The sequence below is a fragment of the Erythrolamprus reginae genome, chromosome 2 (assembly GCF_031021105.1).
Source record: "Erythrolamprus reginae isolate rEryReg1 chromosome 2, rEryReg1.hap1, whole genome shotgun sequence".
Taxonomy (NCBI): domain Eukaryota; kingdom Metazoa; phylum Chordata; class Lepidosauria; order Squamata; family Dipsadidae; genus Erythrolamprus; species Erythrolamprus reginae.
Window position 1 is genome coordinate 291832035 of NC_091951.1, and position 12861 is coordinate 291844895.

At 37.5% G+C, this 12861-nt stretch overlaps 1 protein-coding gene across 1 annotated transcript in view; it reads right to left on the reverse strand.

Annotated features, from left to right (window-relative positions):
* Positions 1–5573, reverse strand: part of ZNF475 (zinc finger protein 475) — a 28025-nt gene extending 22452 nt beyond the window's left edge. Inside the window, exon 1 of the mRNA XM_070742863.1 lies at positions 5389–5573. The gene's annotated coding sequence lies outside the window, so the exon portion shown is untranslated. The remainder of the gene's footprint in view (positions 1–5388) is intronic.
* Positions 5574–12861: the final 7288 nt, after the last annotated feature.

Genomic DNA, 12861 nt, shown 5'->3' on the forward strand with positions numbered 1-12861 from the left:
CTTAAAACTATTTTTTTAATGACAAATAGACCTAATTTTCTCCACTTGAACCTTAAAAAATAACCCATGGCCTTTTAAACTTTGTTGTTTAGTTCCTGTGTGTGTTTCAATACCAATAAGCAAAACCATGTACATCTAGTAAGTCAATAGCTTCCCCCAAAGTCTATTATTTTATTGGTTGTCTTTGGAAGTAACTGCATGCATATTCATATAATTGTTTCTTCCATCAGGGCATACCTGCATTGAATATTTAAATTGCTTCTGTCCTCTGCTCCTGTTGGTTTGATTCTAACCCACTTGAAGGAAATCCTGTCTGGTCTAGTCTAGTCACACTGTATTATTGCAACAGCTTGCCAGGTATTTAATCCAGACAGTAGGAAACCAGCAAAAAATGTTGCCAATCTTAGTCATATAACTATGGAACCCTGCAAATTGGTCAGACTAGTTGCAGACTACCAACCCTGCAACTGGCAAAGACTAGTTGCCAAGAGCCTGGCATGCAGTTGCATAACTTTGGGGAGGAACGGTGGGGATACAGCCATGTATTGATATTATCCTTCTCTTATTGATTGATTGATTGATTGATTGGTTGATTGGTTGATTGATTGGATTTGTATGCCGCCCGTCTCCGTGGACTTTCTCCTATTGGTATCTTATCTATTGGTACTTCCTACATGATGCTACCTCTGAAGAGCGTTCAGAACCTACAAATTGTGCAGAATGCAGCCATGTGAGCAATCATGGGCTTCCCAAGCTATATGCCATATGTTTCTTTAGAACTCCGTGGACTGCATTGGCTGCCAATTGGTTTCCAGATGTGATTCAAAGTGTTGGTTATGACCTATAAAGCCCTACATGACATCGGACCAGATTACTTACAGGACTGCCTTCTGCCACATGAATACCAGCATTTCTGTGGGGCCCTGGCCCTCTGGAATCAGCTCCCCCCAGAGATTCACACTGCCCCCTCGTCTTCTGCAAGAATTTGAAAATCTTTTTATGCTGCCAGGCTTTGGATCACTACACCCTAGCCTTTAGTCAATGAATGTGTGGCATGTTTGTGGTTGGAATCTGAATGATTTTTAATGTTTTAGCCTTTTAGAGTGGTTTTAAATTAGTTATTTATATTAATTGGATTTAGATGTGTTATTGTATAGTTTTTTATTGATGTGTTGTGAGCTGTCCCGAATCCACGGAGAGGGGCAGCATACAAGTCCAATTAATAAATAATAATAAAATAAATGTGGTAATTAAGCAACTGGTTCTAAGTTGAGGATAACCTGTACAAATCATGGGAAGAATAGTTTTAAAAGGTATTACAGATTATCACAAGCAGTGATTTAATTAAACAGGATTCCTGCTTCTATGAAGTAGCCATTGAACTGTTGGGTTTAGCCAGCAACAAACCTTAAGAAAAGAAAGGCCACTTGATAGATAATGAGGATTTAATAAAAGGTGACAATGGGGGTGCCAGGCAGTGTGAATAAGTCCTCGGTTTATTTTATCTTTCCAGAGATTTATCTTTGTAAACATTTCACAAAATTCAAGACAGTATTCTCCCCCCCTTTTTTTTTTGAAAAAAAGTGTGATTTCACTTGTGTATGTGTGTGTTTTTAATGAAAAAAACCCCCAAGGGTTGTTTTTTTTTAGGAAGTGCTGTTAAAAAAAAGAAGGTGTTGACAGCCAAAACTGTCATGTATTTTACCTACACGCACAAAATCAACATGGAAAATAACTACAATTTTTATTATATCAAGTATGTTGTAACGTTGTAGCAATTTCATTGTAACAATTACTTTCCTTTGTTGTCAGAAATCATTCTGTCGGGTTTTTTGCGGGATTTTTCAGGGTTCCAAGATTTTTCACCTCAGTGAGTCATCAAATAAATGGTGACGATATGCCTTCCTCCTCTGGAAAATATTCTTGAGCTTAATAATCATCATTAAAACTTAGCTTTTTCAGACTAAATAATGAGTCCCTTAGGCATCAACTGAAAGAGCTCTACTTGTTTTATTCATTCCCCAAGGATTATTGCAGGAAGACAGAAGTATCCTGTGTATTCCTGTTTTTTACCTTTGCTAATTTAAGCAGCATGTTAAGTAAATAAATGGTTTAAGCAATAATTGGACAGATTTATGGCAAGCAGTTTAGACTGGAGGAGCCATAAGAAGAAATAAATATCTCTTCCCCCACAGCAACAGCCCTAATAGAATTTTGAGTACCCTCTGCCTGCTTTTCTAAATACTACTACTAAACCATTGAAAAATCCAGTGACTCATTTGTGTGTGTGTGTGTGTGTGTGTGTGTGTGTGTGTGTGTGTGTGCTTACATGACCTTAACTGTAGGTATGATCTGGATGTCCCAGTCAGGCAGAGCTTACTTCAGAGTTAAACCCTGGGAAAAACTATTTTCTTTCCTAAACTCCTCTTATTCCCCAGGATTGTCTATTGCAAGTAAGTGACAACTACACATCATGACTCTATGATGCCCACAGCGATCTGGAAATTCTGATGCAACATTTTTTCAGTGCTTTGCCGAAATTGTCAAATGATCACTATCGTTGCTGAGGATAAAGGTAATAGTTAAGGACTCCATCTTGGGGATTAATTAGCTATTTGAACTCAGAGATATTGCTCTTCTTTTCTGTTTAGGCTGAAGATATAATGAGAACTCAGCCAATTAATGGAATTGGGATATTTATTATTTGATTTGATTTGATTTGATTTGATTTGATTTGATTTGATTTGATTTGATTTGATTTGTTTGCTGCCCCTCTCCGTAGACTCGGGGCGGCTCACAACAACAATAAAACAATGTACAACAAATCTAATAATTTGAAAATCACTAAAAATCTCTTATTAAAAAGCAAAAACATACACACAAACATACCATGCATAAACTGTATAGGCCGGGGGAGATGTTTCAATTCCCCCATGCCTGATGGCAGAGGTGGGTTTTAAGGAGTTTACGAAAGGCAAGGAGGGTGGGGGTAGTTCTAATCTGGTTCCAGAGGGTCGGGGCCGCCACAGAGAAGGCTCTTTCCCTGGGTCCCGCCAAACGACATTGTTTAGTCGCCGGGATCCGGAGAAGGCCAACTCTGTGAGACCTAACTGGTCGCTGGGATTCGTGCGGCAGAAGGCGGTCCTGGATATTTTCTGGTCCGATGCCATGAAGGGCTTTATAGGTCATAACCAATACTTTGAATTGTGACCGGAAACTGATCGGCAGCCAATGCAGACTGCGGAGTGTTGGTGTAACATGGGCATACCTAGGGAAGCCCATGCAGCTGCATTCTGCATGATCTGAAGTTTCCGAACATTCTTCTGAATATATATGTTTGTTTATTTGTTTATTTGTTAAGTTGCAGAAGCAACCTCGGTAACCTAGATATTATGGTTATTGGGTGATTTAGAAGTAAATAACTAAATCAACATTAAGGTATTGGTGAATAGCTTGAGAATTTCCTTATTTCTTTAAAAACTGTTTGAAGATAATCTACCCATCTTTAAACACCCTCTCCCATCCACATTTTACATTCTTCTCTTTTTTTTTAAAAAAAAGACCTATTGGTTCCTAAGAGGGATAATTGAAAATTCAACAAGCTGTTGCAGCTATTGAAAAGAGCAGGATAGAGAACCGGGAATTCCTGCAAATGGGGAAAATGGTTTCTAAGAGGTTCCACAAGTGTGCAGCATTAAAGTTGCATTATGACTTTAAGCAGACTGCAACAGAGCGGGAACTAAACTGAAACAGTTCTCAAACACATGAAATGTTGCATCACAGAGATACAAAATTATTTTTGAACTGACAATATTTGTGATGAACTGACTGCTTTTCTTCTTCACTCATATCTACTTGCTCTTTCCTACAGCTAGGACACTCTGCACAGCAAACTGCCAGCATTAGTTTCTTGTTTCTTGTGGGATTTATGTATTAATTTGGAAATAGTTCAGAAATTGTATGGCCCACAGTGTTAATTGAATTGAATTTATTAGTTTTGTGAACTGCCCAACTCCTTTCTGACTCTGGGCAGTGTACAACAGATTAAAAAATAGTAAAAAAAAACAGTATAAAACCCCATTAATAAAAACAATCATACTTCTTTGCTGGAGCTAGATGCTATTGCTCAATAGCCCCAGGCCTGACAGGAGAACCAGGTTTTTAAGGCTTTCTCGAAGGCTAGGAGGGTGGGGGCGGTGCAGATCTCTGAAGGTAGCTGGTTCCAGAGTGCCGGAGCTGCCACAGAGAAGGCCCTCCCCCACAGCCCTGGCAACTGGGACCCAGAGAAGGCCAATCTGGTGGGCTGTAGCTGGTCTCTGGGAAGTGTGAGGCAGAAGAGTCTGGCCCTAAGCCATGAAGGGTGATAACCAATTAAATTGTGTTTGGAGACTGATTGGCAACTAGTGCAGCTCACGTAGCATTAGTGTTATATGGGTGTACTGAGGCACAGCCATGACAGCTTGCGCAGCTGCGTTCTGCACTAATTGTAGTCTCTGAACACAGAGCCTCAGAGTCCCTCTTTTTTTTTAAGCCTTAAAGGTTTGGATTTCTTTTTATTCCCCTCCCCTCACCTTCTTCCTTCGGCAGTAACTGTCCTCCTCCTCTTCTTCCTCCTCCCACCCAAATTCCAAGCTTGTATTTCTTTCCTAATGGGTTTGCACGCATTATTTGCTTTTACATTGATTCCTATGGGATAAATTGCTTCTATTTAAGAACGTTTCTACTTAAGAACTTGGTCACAGAACAAATTAAGTTCTTAAGTAGAGGTACCACTGTACACTGCTCAAAAAAACAAAGGGAACACTCAGATAACACATCCTAGATCTGAATGAATGAAATATTCTCATTGAATACTTTGTTCTGTACAAAGCTGAATGTGCTGACAACAAAATGAAATTAATTGTCAATCAGTGTTGCTTCCTATGTGGACAGTTTGATTTCACAGAAGTTTGATTTACTTGGAGTTATATTCTGTTGTTTTAGTGCTCCCTTTATTTTTTGAGCAGTATATTTGTTTCTAAGTTTATATGTTCATAAAATTAGACACTTTCATGATGATTTTCCTGTTAATTAGCAAAGCATCTGTGTTTTTAGCAGCTTATTTTTTTAAAAAATATGTCTTTTAATTTGCAACAGCTTAACCAAGTAGAATTATATTTAATTATGTCCCAATTTGAATATATACAAATTAAATTTATATTTAAAAAAACAAGCAGGAACCTGAATTTCATGACTCTGAAATCTGGCATTAAACCAACATAACACAATTAACTATATATCTGTATTATTTTTATACTTCACACAAATGTTTTTGTTTAATAACTAAACAGTAATTTGAATAGTTCAGTTTTATATATAAAAAAATAGGAATTCAGTAACTGAACTCACCTTCTACTAACAGTTGCATTTCTCCACTCCATGTTTGCTGTTGCTGGGTCTTACCTTGAAATCTCTCAGTCTTTAAACTTCTACTTAATGATTCCTCTGAGTATGCTGAAGAATTAACAGATGCAAAAGCACAAGGTCTTAATAAGGCCTACCTTACTTATTTAGTATGTTGGCATGTTGCTATGGTAATGGACATCCCTTTCTTTGTCTCTAACATGTTGCCTAGCTGCATTTATCAACAAAAGTGAATGAACAAAAGTGAGTTTCTGTGAAGTTGATTGCTCTACAGCAATGTTTCCCAACCTTGGCCACTTGAAGATATTTGGACTTCAACTCCCAGAATTCCCCAGCCAGCAAATGCTGGCTGGGGAATTCTGGGAGTTGAAGTCCAGATACTTTCAAGTGGCCAAGGTTGGGAAACACTGCTCTACAGCATTGTTTGGGAAAGGGGAAAAAAGTGTGAGCAGGACCAAATTTCAGTAAGAACAATCAACCAATGGAACAATTTGCCTTCAGAAGCTGTGAATGCTTCATCACCAGAGGCTTTCAAGAAGAGACTGGATAGCCATCTATCCGAAATGGTCTGATATGGCAGGGGTAGGCAAAGTTGGCTCTTCCGTGACATGACGACTTCAACTCCCAGAATTCCTGAGCTATCATGATTGGCTCAGAAAGTATGGGAGTTGAAGTCCATAATTCATAGAAGAACCAACTTTGCCTACCCCTGGTTTAGGGTCTCCTCCTTGAGCAGGGAGTTGTACTAGATGGCCTACAAGGTACCTTCCAACTCTGTTATTCTGTTCTATTATATTCAGCAATAAATACAGAAAATTTCCAAAGCTCTTGAAGGGAAATTCAGGCTTCCTCACTAATGGTTGAACATAATGCCTCCCACTTTTCTTTAAACTGGGACTATTTTCCAAGCTGTATCCTCCAAGAATCATTTCTACGGAAGAGAGAAAATGCTTAGGAAAGTAGTGTAAGCAATGTTTTTTGACCTATTCCTTTGACCACAATATTAAGATCATGCAAACTTTGAACCAAATTTGGGATTACAATTTAGAAGGCAGCAAATCGGCTACCACACCACAGCCTTTTTGTTTCTTTCTGCAGTTAAATAAATACATAAAATGTTTCCATCTGGTTGTAGAGCTTAAGCAGTGGCGAATGTATTATTTGACTCCATTATTTTTTTCTGAACAAAAATACTGTTTAGATTTGATTCTACCTTCCTTTCTTCCTATTGAACTGTCTCTAACTAAACACATTGGCAGAAACAGTGTTTTGTTTTGTGCTACTCAGCAACAAGAGTCTCTTGTAAACATAACTTATAGCTGAAAGCAAGAAAGAGAGAGAGAGAGAGAGAAACCAAGCTTTTAACAATGGCGGCCTCTCCTTTAATGCAAGCACTGAAATAATAAAGCAATATTCTAGTGAAGTAAAGGTAACATTTTAAGATAATACTATAATTATACTATAATGAATTTAGTAGTTTGGGATCAAATACTTCTATAATATTCTTTCTTTCTGCTAAAGAACAATCTAGGAAGAAAAAGACTTTCCACATATTTGCTTATTTATTTAGGATAATAGCACACTCCTTTTCTACCAAAAGGTCTACTTGATCTTTTTTTTTTAATTGTTATTAATTTTCTTTCCCTTTACTCTTGCCATCATTTACAGAGGTATCCCCCGTTTTGATGCTTTTGGCAGGTGACTGAAATGTTTGCTATCTATCCAAAGAACTGACTGTTCTTAAAAGGTTCCAAATTGTCAAATTTTAGGCTGAAAATGCAGATGGTGAAAAGTTCAGAAAGTTCAGTTTTATTGACTTAATAAGAATAACAGTTTTGTCCTCTTAGGCAATTTTGTAGGGTCAGAGGAAGAAGTAAAATCCCATGTCAACATGGTTGCTCGTTCTTGAATTAAATTCTTCGCCAAACCACAGCTTCCATCACACCCATTTATCACTACAAAGAATATGCAAGAAGATGGGAACAGCCACCACCTTGTTTTTAAGATGCTCCAGAGGTTTTTAGCATGTCAGAGACATCTAATTCACACAACTTTCTCCTTCTTCAAAATTGCTTACTTTAAAAAAAATTCTGATAAATAGCTATAGTTGTCCATTTTCATTTTAAGACAAAATGTGAACATTTGCTTGACAAGGACACCGGTTTTCTGTTAAGATACTTGTGAACTGGGACAGCCATGTTAACAAGGTTAGCCAATGAATAGGCATAGCAACTAAGTCAGCTAATGGGAGCTAACTATTTCTGAATCTGTGCAGAGAATCAAAACTGAAAACATAAATTTAAACCTGGGAGTGGCTCAGTCCATTCTGTATTCTCTGAACTCTGAACTAGAAGATGCTTGTGTTTTACTTGTAACTGTTGCTACATTGAAGAAGAACTCTGTTAATGGTATTGTAAATATATATATCATATTACTATGTTTATAAAGAAGTTAATGAATCCAGCTGAATTGGTCATCTCTGTGTGCTTCTGGAAATTGATTTTTCTGCAACAAACTCTAATATTTTTCTCACTTGTTGTCTTCCAAGCATGTTAGATAAAATCCCAAAATTCTCAGACTTTGAGAGTTCCCACTTTGGAGATGCTGTACAAAGATGTTATTCTCATTAGTTGTTCTTCTGTTTTGGAAAATTCCCTTTTATTTGTATTATCTGCCACTATAGTTTCTGTTGCCCTTATAGTTCTAAGATGCCTACATTTCATGTTGCTTACCGCAATCTGTAGATGTTGCCATCAAACACGAAATATCATTTCTAGACACCAGGGATTCTGTCCTGAAGATGTGAATGTTCTCAGTTGACACAAACATTCACATTGCTACCAAAACACATTCAAATGCTCATAAACTATATTTGCCTTTGAAGTTTGAAGTTATTCTGCGAATCTGATCGTTGTTCCAGCTGAAGCAACAAGAACTTTTTGCACATGTCAAAATCTGTACTGTATGCCAAAATCAATCAAAGTAGCTATCAAATCTCAGACTACAATTTGTTTCTGCTCTCAAGTATGACTGTGGCAATTTGGACTGATTTTATCATTATTTACCAAAAATATTTTGATTCAGTGCTCTGATTAGACTAAAAAGAGTAGGGCAAGATCTGTATAAAATACCAGACAGGAAAATATATCCAAGAGAGGCCATGTTTCTAATGAACAGGGGGGAAATGGTACTTTAAAAATAGGAACAAAACAACAACAGCAAGCCAGAAACCACCATGCAATATTCTATCAAAGGATGTAATATTTATAGTGTACCGATCTAAAGTCCCCCACAAAACACTTCCTTGACAAGCTGATGGATGACAGGGGAAGTACCAATGCAACTGCATTGGTCCCAATGCTGGCTATCCCTGTTAACTAAAAATGCTGGGGGAACCATTGGGAGCAAGCAAAGAATTGTATTTGGGGGAAATTACATTTGATAAGATGAAAATTATTGGGAATTTGCAACTTATGTCTGTTTCAATTTAAAAAAAAAAAAAAAAGTTCTCCCCCCGCCCTTCTTACATTTTTCCACACTCTGTGAATACATATACTCTTGATGCACTTTCTATGCACTTTCTTTCAAAACATTTGTCAGACCAGTTCTTGAATACAGTTCACCTGTATGGAATCCACACTGCATAACAGACATTAATACAATTGAAGGAGTCCAGAAATACTTCACAAGAAGAGTCCTTAACTCCTCCCCATGCAACAAATTACCTTACTCCTCCAGACTTCAATTACTACGTTTAGAAAATTTACAGCTATGCTGCCTCCGAACTGATTTAACTGTTGTTCATAAAATCATACATCACAATGTACTCCCTGTTAGTGACTACTTCACCTTTAACAACAACAACAACACAAGAGCATGCAATAGATACAAACTAAATGTAAATCGCTCCAAACTAGACAGCAGAAAAAATGATTTCAGCAATAGAGTGGTCAATGCCTGGAATTCACTACCGGACTGTTGTTTCCTCCCCCAATCCCCAAAGCTTCAATCTTACATTATCTACAATAGACCTCTCCCCTTTTCTAAGAGGTCTGTAAGTGCACCTTTGTACCTACCATCCCTGTCCTAATGTATTTTTATCTTTTCTATCTTTACTTATATTATGTTAAACATATTACAATACTATATTTGTATGACAACATAAATAAATAAAAAAATAAAATTATAAAGAGAAGCTTGTGGGTTTGGGCACGTATGCATATTCTCTTGTATCACACCCCTTCCTTTCTGCTAAGTAGGAAGGCAATTTATTCTTTTAAAACTCAAGCAGAAGTTGTTGGAGAAGAAACTCGAAGCTAGTGGGATTTACCAGCTCTCCCTCAAACTTAGCTTGAGTTTTCAGAAAGGGTTTTCCCCCCCCCAAGATACTAATTTAACAAATAAAGATTATTATTAATAATAATAATAATAATAATAATAATAATAATAATTATTATTATTATTATTTAGATTTGTATGCCGCTCCTCTCCGAAGACTCAGGGCGGCTCACAACAATAATAATAACAATGTTACAATGGAAACAAATCTAATATTAAAAAACATCTAAAAAACCCATCATTTAAAAACCATGCAACACAACCATACCATACATAAAATATAAAAGCCTGGGAGAGGTGTCTCAGTTCCCCCATGCCTGGAGATACAGGTGGGTCTTAAGTAATTTGCGAAAGACAAGAAGGGTAGGGGCAATTCTAATCTCTGGGGGGAGTTGATTCCAGAGGGCAGGGGCCACCACAGAGAAGGCTCTTCCCCTGGGGCCCGCCAAACGACATTGTTTAGTCGAAGGCCAACTCTGTGGGACCTTATCGGCCGCTGGGATTCGTGCAATAGAAGGCGGTTCCGGAGGTATTCTGGTCCGATGCCATGTAGGGCTTTAAAGGTCATTACCAACACTTTGAATTGTGACCAGAAACTGATCAGCAGCCAGTGCAAGCCACGGAGTGTTGGAGAAACGTGGGCGAATCTGGGAAGCCCCACAATAGTTCTCACGGCCTCATTCTGCACGATCTGAAGTTTCCGAACAATTTTCAAAGGTAGCCCCATGTAGAGAGCGTAGCAGTAGTCAAACCTCGAGGTGATGAGGGCATGAGCGACTGTGAGCAATGACTCCCTGCCCAAATAGGGCCGCAACGGGTGCACCAGGCGAACCTAGGCAAACGCCCTCCTCGCCACAGCCGAAAGATGAAGTTCTAATGTTAGCTGTGGGTCAAGGAGGATGCCCAAGTTGTGAACCCTCTCTGAGGGGGTCAATAATGTCACGCTGAGAATTGCCAGCCAACTGAGACTTTCCTTAGTTAAAGAGTTAATGTGTTTTTTCTTTTCTCTGTTCACACCCGCTCTTACATCACTCCCACAATCCTTATCCGTATCCTTTTCTACATGTCATATCCGCCTGCCTACCGACAGATGGAATTGTCCTTGGGAGGCAAAACCCACAGCCACTCCGTCTTGTCAGGGTTGAATTTGAGCTTGTTGACACCCATCCAGACCCCAACAGCCTCCAGGCACCGGCACATCACTTCCACTGCTTCGCTTACTGGACATGAGATGATTTATTTTTCAGGAACAAAAGAAAATAAATAAGAACTGCACCAAATTCATTTATTTCCTGAATCTTATATTTAATGTAGTGATTATGGTCTTCATATAGGTTCAATCCTTACATAGATATGTCTATGAATGCAATGATGCCAGTATGCAAATTAGATCACATACTCAAAGAATGAAAATTGTGTTAAATTTCAGTGAAAATTAGGTATAGTCCATGACAGGTTCTGTTGCACTGAAATTTGCTCAATCAAACTTTCAAGGCATCTAAGTTGAGGATAAATCATGAGCATCCATAGCAACAATAGTTTTAAGCCAAATAACAGAAGATGCATTGTGACATCACAGGGAAAGCTCCACCCTTATTAGCTTGCCTATACCATCAGCAATTTAAACAGGGAAGAGTTTACATCACAATGCACATTTTGGTCATGTAGTTTCAACACTACTGTCACTCAACACATATCTCTCTGCATTCTATTATGTTGTCACTTTCTATCATCTTTTGTCTGATTTGTTTTGCCTGCTGATATTAGTCTAGCCCTGGCTTTCAGATGCTAAAATATTCCAATACTTTTGATTCCCTACCACCCATCTTCCTAAGTATCTATCTTCATTTCACTATCAGTTTCATTGAACTTCATTTCTGAATAGAGATATTAATTTAGCATACAGAAATTTGGCAGGCCAAAATTTTAGTGATGTGGAAGTAGATATACAGTATTGTATTTTCCGAAGTATAAGAAAACACCCTTTTCCTCCCTTAAAGAGGCTGATAATTTGGATGTGTCTTGTACTCTGAATGTAGCTTTGTCTTTGTAGGTTTTCTTTTAATTGGTCTAACGTGCTCCAAATATTTCCTTCCAGGTACTAATGATAGCCCCAGCTCTTGTAAAAATTATGGCAGAAAGCAGCAATAAGGATTGTAATTAGCAACCAACAATGCCTTAACTGATCTCTGGTCTAGTTGATAGGTGTTCTATCTAACTATGTGATACCAATCACTTCAACCATGATAATGTCAAAGATAAGGGGGGGGGGCATTCATTGGGTGGCTCAGAGTATGTATCTGTTATGCATGTGTTTTTTTTACCAATAGTCGGAAAGTAGTAGTAGCTACCTCTAGTGAAAAGTTAAGGTAAAATGAATATGTAATGTTATGTATGCAGATCATCTGTATTTAAATAAAAGCAGATAAGAATATTTTAGTCAAACTTATTTCAGCAGATTTTCAAATAATATTTTCTTAAGAACTGCAATACCCTAGAATCGATGCATCACTCAGAGAAAAACAATCAATAAATAGACAATAGGGAGTTCACCATGATTTAATCAGTCATGCTTTCTCCCAAAGGGATTAGCTTCTTTAAAAGCTTGAAGGAAGCAACATAAAATCTCACCGTTTTGAAATTCATGCATAAAAATTTGGATACTTGGCCTGAGATTTTTAAAATAAAATTACTTTCAATTAAAGAAAATATTACATATTACTAGAGGATAGCACTAATACTAAAGCTCAAAAAGTGACAATCATTTTAATTCTAAACCAAGTCTATACACGGTGCTTCAAAGAGTAAATTTTATGAATGCAGAGTGCCTTTCTAATTGCAATGGAATAAAAATCAATATATTGCATTTAGATTTGCATCCATGTTACTATTTTTTTAAAAAGTGGAATGAATAATCAAATGATTCTTTATAAAAAGAAACAAACCCAGCTCTGGACAAAGATGGCATAATCTGCAATGAATTATATCTTTGAAAACTCAAGTTGTAAGATGCTTCTCATCACATATCACTAAACTCTATATGTTAACATATTTCTCTAATGCAATATTTATTTCTATTGAATATTTCTACTAGATAAGTGTGCAGCAGTAAAGACGAAA